Source organism: Misgurnus anguillicaudatus, chromosome 21 (assembly GCF_027580225.2).
Source record: "Misgurnus anguillicaudatus chromosome 21, ASM2758022v2, whole genome shotgun sequence".
In the NCBI taxonomy this organism is placed as follows: Eukaryota; Metazoa; Chordata; class Actinopteri; order Cypriniformes; family Cobitidae; genus Misgurnus; species Misgurnus anguillicaudatus.
The window spans coordinates 15,185,001-15,190,000 of NC_073357.2; the positions used below are offsets into that span (position 1 = coordinate 15,185,001).

Genomic DNA, 5,000 nt, shown 5'->3' on the forward strand with positions numbered 1-5,000 from the left:
TCGAATTGAGTCAGCGCTCGCTTACGGCCACACCACCCTGAGCACGCCCGCTCTCGTCTGATCTCGGAAGCCAAGCAGGGTCGGGCCTGGTTAGTACTTGGATGGGAGACCGCCTGGGAATACCAGGTGCTGTAAGCATTTAATTAATTATTTAATTATTTATTCATATAATTTTTTCCAGAAATGCATCCTTTCTGTAAGCGTTCGCACATGGCATGGCGTTGCCACATTAGTCTTGAGGTGGCTCTCGAATCGAGTCAGCGCTCGCTTACGGCCACACCACCCTGAGCACGCCCGCTCTCGTCTGATCTCGGAAGCCAAGCAGGGTCGGGCCTGGTTAGTACTTGGATGGGAGACCGCCTGGGAATACCAGGTGCTGTAAGCATTTAATTAATTATTTAATTATTTATTCATATAATTTTTTTCCAGAAATGCATCCTTTCTGTAAGCGTTCGCCGATGGCATGGCGTTGCCACATTAGTCTTGAAGTGGCTCTCGAATCGAGTCAGCGCTCGCTTCATGGCCACACCACCCTGAGCACTCCCGCTCTCGTCTGATCTCGGAAGCCAAGCAGGGTCGGGCCTGGTTAGTACTTGGATGGGAGACCGCCTGGGAATACCAGGTGCTGTAAGCATTTAATTAATTATTTAATTATTTATTCATATAATTTTTTCCAGAAATGCATCCTTTCTGTAAGCGTTCGCCGATGGCATGGCGTTGCCACATTAGTCTTAAAGTGGCTCTCGAATCGAGTCAGCGCTCGCTTACGGCCACACCACCCTGAGCACGCCCGCTCTCGTCTGATCTCGGAAGCCAAGCAGGGTCGGGCCTGGTTAGTACTTGGATGGGAGACCGCCTGGGAATACCAGGTGCTGTAAGCATTTAATTATTTATTTATTTAATTAATTATTTAATTACTTATTCATATAATTTTTTTCCAGAAATGCATCCTTTCTGTAAGCGTTCGCCGATGGCATGGCGTTGCCACATTAGTCTTGAAGTGGCTCTCAAATCGAGTCAGCGCTCGCTTACGGCCACACCACCCTGAGCACGCCCGCTCTCGTCTGATCTCGGAAGCCAAGCAGGGTCGGGCCTGGTTAGTACTTGGATGGGAGACCGCCTGGGAATACCAGGTGCTGTAAGCATTTAATTCTTTATTTAATTAATTATTTAATAATTTATTCATATAATTTTTTTCCAGAAATGCATCCTTTCTGTAAGCGTTCGCCGATGGCATGGCGTTGCCACATTAGTGTTGAAGTTGCTCTCGAATCGGGTCAGCACTCGCTTACGGCCACACCACCCTGAGCACGCCCGCTCTCGTCTGATCTCGGAAGCCAAACAGGGTCGGGCCTGGTTAGTACTTGGATGGGAGACCTCCTGGGAATACCAGGTGCTGTAAGCATTTAATTCTTTATTTAATTAATTATTTAATTACTTATTCATATAATTTTTTTCCAGAAATGCATCCTTTCTGTAAGCGTTCGCCGATGGCATGGCGTTGCCACATTAGTCTTGAAGTGGCTCTCGAATCGAGTCAGCGCTCGCTTACGGCCACACCACCCTGAGCACGCCCGCTCTCGTCTGATCTCGGAAGCCAAGCAGGGTCGGGCCTGGTTAGTACTTGGATGGGAGACCGCCTGGGAATACCAGGTGCTGTAAGCATTTAATTAATTATTTATTCATATAATTTTTTCCAGAAATGCATCCTTTCTGTAAGCGTTCGCCGATGGCATGGCGTTGCCACATTAGTCTTGAAGTGGCTCTCGAATCGAGTCAGCGCTCGCTTACGGCCACACCACCCTGAGCACGCCCGCTCTCGTCTGATCTCGGAAGCCAAGCAGGGTCGGGCCTGGTTAGTACTTGGATGGGAGACCGCCTGGGAATACCAGGTGCTGTAAGCATTTAATTTTTTATTTAATTAATTATTTAATTATTTATTCATATAATTTTTTTCCAGAAATGCATCCTTTCTGTAAGCGTTCGCCGATGGCATGGCGTTGTCACATTAGTCTTGAAGTGGCTCTCGAATCGAGTCAGCGCTCGCTTACGGCCACACCACCCTGAGCACGCCCGCTCTCGTCTGATCTCGGAAGCCAAGCAGGGTCGGGCCTGGTTAGTACTTGAATGGGAGACAGCCTGGGAATACCAGGTGCTGTAAGCAATTAATTCTTTATTTAATTAATTATTTAATTATTTATTCATTTAATTTTTTTCCAGAAATGCATCCTTTCTGTAAGCGTTCGCCGATGGCATGGCGTTGCCACATTAGTCTTGAAGTGGCTCTCGAATCGAGTCAGCGCTCGCTTACGGCCACACCACCCTGAGCACGCCCGCTCTCGTCTGATCTCGGAAGCCAAGCAGGGTCTTGCCTGGTTAGTACTTGGATGGGAGACCGCCTGGGAATACCAGGTGCTGTAAGCATTTAATTAATTATTTAATTATTTATTCATATAATTTTTTTCCAGAAATGCATCCTTTCTGTAAGCGTTCGCCGATGGCATGGCGTTGCCACTTTAGTCTTGAAGTGGCTCTCGAATCGAGTCAGCGCTCGCTTATGGCCACACCACCCTGAGCACGCCCGCTCTCGTCTGATCTCGGAAGCCAAGCAGGGTCGGGCCTGGTTAGTACTTGGATGGGAGACCGCCTGGGAATACCAGGTGCTGTAAGCATTTAATTATTTATTTAATTATTTATTCATATATTTTTTTTCCAGAAATGCATCCTTTCTGTAAGCGTTCGCCGATGGCATGGCGTTGCCACATTAATCTTGAAGTGGCTCTCGAATTGAGTCAGCGCTCGCTTACGGCCACACCACCCTGAGCACGCCCGCTCTCGTCTGATCTCGGAAGCCAAGCAGGGTCGGGCCTGGTTAGTAATTGGATGGGAGCCGCCTGGGAATACCAGGTGCTGTAAGCATTTAATTCTTTATTTATTTAATTAATTATTTAATTACTTATTCATATAATTTTTTTCCAGAAATGCATCCTTTCTGTAAGCGTTCGCCGATGGCATGGCGTTGCCACATTAGTCTTGAAGTGGCTCTCGAATCGAGTCAGCGCTCGCTTATGGCCACACCAACCTGAGCACGCCCGCTCTCGTCTGATCTCGGAAGCCAAGCAGGGTCGGGCCCGGTTAGTACTTGGATAGGAGACCGCCTGGGAATACCAGGTGCTGTAAGCATTTAATTAATTATTTAATTATTTATTCATATAATTTTTTCCAGAAATGCATCCTTTCTGTAAGCGTTCGCACATGGCATGGCGTTGCCACATTAGTCTTGAAGTGGCTCTCGAATCGAGTCGGCGCTCGCTTACAGCCACACCACCCTGAGCACGCCCGCTCTCGTCTGATCTCGGAAGCCAAGCAGGGTCGGGCCTGGTTAGTACTTGGATGGGAGACCGCCTGGGAATACCAGGTGCTGTAAGCATTTAATTAATTATTTAATTATTTTTTCATATAATTTTTTTCCAGAAATGCATCCTTTCTGTAAGCGTTCGCCGATGGCATGGCGTTGCCACATTAGTCTTGAAGTGGCTCTCGAATTGAGTCAGCGCTCGCTTATGGCCACACCACCCTGAGCATGCCCGCTCTCGTCTGATCTCGGAAGCCAAGCAGGGTCGGGCCTGGTTAGTACTTGGATGGGAGACCGCCTGGGAATACCAGGTGCTGTAAGCATTTAATTCTTTATTTAATTAATTATTTAATTATTTATTCATATAAATTTTTTCCAGAAATGCATCCTTTCTGTAAGTGTTCGCCGATGGCATGGCGTTGCCACATTAGTCTTGAAGTGGCTCTCGAATCGAGTCAGCGCTCGCTTACGGCCACACCACCCTGAGCACGCCCGCTCTCGTCTGATCTCGAAAGCCAAGCAGGGTCGGGCCTGGTTAGTACTTGGATGGGAGACCGCCTGGGAATACCAGGTGCTGTAAGCATTTATTTAATTATTTATTCATATAATTTTTTCCAGAAATGCATCCTTTCTGTAAGCGTTCGCACATGGCATGGCGTTGCCACATTAGTCTTAAAGTGGCTCTCGAATCGAGTTAGCACTCGCTTACGGCCACACCACCCTGAGCACGCCCGCTCTCGTCTGATCTCGGAAGCCAAGCAGGGTCGGGCCTGGTTAGTACTTGGATGGGAGACCGCCTGGGAATACCAGGTGCTGTAAGCATTTAATTCTTTATTTAATTAATTATTTAATTATTTATTCATATAAATTTTTTCCAGAAATGCATCCTTTCTGTAAGCGTTCGCCGATGGCATGGCGTTGCCACATTAGTCTTGAAGTGGCTCTCGAATCGAGTCAGCGCTCGCTTATGGCCACACCAACCTGAGCACGCCCGCTCTCGTCTGATCTCGGAAGCCAAGCAGGGTCGGGCCCGGTTAGTACTTGGATGGGAGACCGCCTGGGAATACCAGGTGCTGTAAGCATTTAATTAATTATTTAATTATTTATTCATATAATTTTTTCCAGAAATGCATCCTTTCTGTAAGCGTTCGCACATGGCATGGCGTTGCCACATTAGTCTTGAAGTGGCTCTCGAATCGAGTCGGCGCTCGCTTACAGCCACACCACCCTGAGCACGCCCGCTCTCGTCTGATCTCGGAAGCCAAGCAGGGTCGGGCCTGGTTAGTACTTGGATGGGAGACCGCCTGGGAATACCAGGTGCTGTAAGCATTTAATTAATTATTTAATTATTTTTTCATATAATTTTTTTCCAGAAATGCATCCTTTCTGTAAGCGTTCGCCGATGGCATGGCGTTGCCACATTAGTCTTGAAGTGGCTCTCGAATTGAGTCAGCGCTCGCTTATGGCCACACCACCCTGAGCATGCCCGCTCTCGTCTGATCTCGGAAGCCAAGCAGGGTCGGGCCTGGTTAGTACTTGGATGGGAGACCGCCTGGGAATACCAGGTGCTGTAAGCATTTAATTCTTTATTTAATTAATTATTTAATTATTTATTCATATAAATTTTTTCCAGAAATGCATCCTT

The 5,000-nt window shown here is 47.4% G+C and overlaps 14 non-coding genes and 6 pseudogenes across 14 annotated transcripts; all 20 read left to right on the forward strand.

Annotated features, from left to right (window-relative positions):
- Positions 1–19: 19 nt before the first annotated feature.
- On the forward strand, positions 20–138 carry LOC141355163 (5S ribosomal RNA). The gene has a single exon (XR_012361590.1). It is a non-coding gene; the product is annotated as a 5S ribosomal RNA (ribosomal RNA).
- A 128-nt stretch (positions 139–266) lies between these two features.
- LOC141355164 (5S ribosomal RNA) lies at positions 267–385 on the forward strand. Its single transcript, XR_012361591.1, has one exon. It is a non-coding gene; the product is annotated as a 5S ribosomal RNA (ribosomal RNA).
- A 130-nt stretch (positions 386–515) lies between these two features.
- LOC141354165 (5S ribosomal RNA) lies at positions 516–634 on the forward strand (annotated as a pseudogene).
- A 128-nt stretch (positions 635–762) lies between these two features.
- Positions 763–881, forward strand: LOC141355165 (5S ribosomal RNA). Its single transcript, XR_012361592.1, has one exon. It is a non-coding gene; the product is annotated as a 5S ribosomal RNA (ribosomal RNA).
- Positions 882–1,026: 145 nt separating this feature from the next.
- On the forward strand, positions 1,027–1,145 carry LOC141355166 (5S ribosomal RNA). Its single transcript, XR_012361593.1, has one exon. It is a non-coding gene; the product is annotated as a 5S ribosomal RNA (ribosomal RNA).
- A 141-nt stretch (positions 1,146–1,286) lies between these two features.
- Positions 1,287–1,405, forward strand: LOC141357179 (5S ribosomal RNA). The gene has a single exon (XR_012363661.1). It is a non-coding gene; the product is annotated as a 5S ribosomal RNA (ribosomal RNA).
- Positions 1,406–1,546: 141 nt separating this feature from the next.
- Positions 1,547–1,665, forward strand: LOC141355167 (5S ribosomal RNA). Its single transcript, XR_012361594.1, has one exon. It is a non-coding gene; the product is annotated as a 5S ribosomal RNA (ribosomal RNA).
- A 120-nt stretch (positions 1,666–1,785) lies between these two features.
- LOC141355169 (5S ribosomal RNA) lies at positions 1,786–1,904 on the forward strand. Its single transcript, XR_012361596.1, has one exon. It is a non-coding gene; the product is annotated as a 5S ribosomal RNA (ribosomal RNA).
- Positions 1,905–2,045: 141 nt separating this feature from the next.
- Positions 2,046–2,164, forward strand: LOC141353972 (5S ribosomal RNA; annotated as a pseudogene).
- Positions 2,165–2,305: 141 nt separating this feature from the next.
- LOC141354177 (5S ribosomal RNA) lies at positions 2,306–2,424 on the forward strand (annotated as a pseudogene).
- A 129-nt stretch (positions 2,425–2,553) lies between these two features.
- LOC141357295 (5S ribosomal RNA) lies at positions 2,554–2,672 on the forward strand. Its single transcript, XR_012363780.1, has one exon. It is a non-coding gene; the product is annotated as a 5S ribosomal RNA (ribosomal RNA).
- A 129-nt stretch (positions 2,673–2,801) lies between these two features.
- Positions 2,802–2,919, forward strand: LOC141354268 (5S ribosomal RNA; annotated as a pseudogene).
- Positions 2,920–3,064: 145 nt separating this feature from the next.
- On the forward strand, positions 3,065–3,183 carry LOC141354138 (5S ribosomal RNA; annotated as a pseudogene).
- Positions 3,184–3,311: 128 nt separating this feature from the next.
- On the forward strand, positions 3,312–3,430 carry LOC141357001 (5S ribosomal RNA). The gene has a single exon (XR_012363473.1). It is a non-coding gene; the product is annotated as a 5S ribosomal RNA (ribosomal RNA).
- A 129-nt stretch (positions 3,431–3,559) lies between these two features.
- LOC141358142 (5S ribosomal RNA) lies at positions 3,560–3,678 on the forward strand. The gene has a single exon (XR_012364630.1). It is a non-coding gene; the product is annotated as a 5S ribosomal RNA (ribosomal RNA).
- A 141-nt stretch (positions 3,679–3,819) lies between these two features.
- Positions 3,820–3,938, forward strand: LOC141357922 (5S ribosomal RNA). Its single transcript, XR_012364411.1, has one exon. It is a non-coding gene; the product is annotated as a 5S ribosomal RNA (ribosomal RNA).
- A 120-nt stretch (positions 3,939–4,058) lies between these two features.
- Positions 4,059–4,177, forward strand: LOC141355170 (5S ribosomal RNA). Its single transcript, XR_012361597.1, has one exon. It is a non-coding gene; the product is annotated as a 5S ribosomal RNA (ribosomal RNA).
- A 141-nt stretch (positions 4,178–4,318) lies between these two features.
- LOC141353741 (5S ribosomal RNA) lies at positions 4,319–4,437 on the forward strand (annotated as a pseudogene).
- A 128-nt stretch (positions 4,438–4,565) lies between these two features.
- On the forward strand, positions 4,566–4,684 carry LOC141357002 (5S ribosomal RNA). The gene has a single exon (XR_012363474.1). It is a non-coding gene; the product is annotated as a 5S ribosomal RNA (ribosomal RNA).
- A 129-nt stretch (positions 4,685–4,813) lies between these two features.
- LOC141358143 (5S ribosomal RNA) lies at positions 4,814–4,932 on the forward strand. Its single transcript, XR_012364631.1, has one exon. It is a non-coding gene; the product is annotated as a 5S ribosomal RNA (ribosomal RNA).
- Positions 4,933–5,000: the final 68 nt, after the last annotated feature.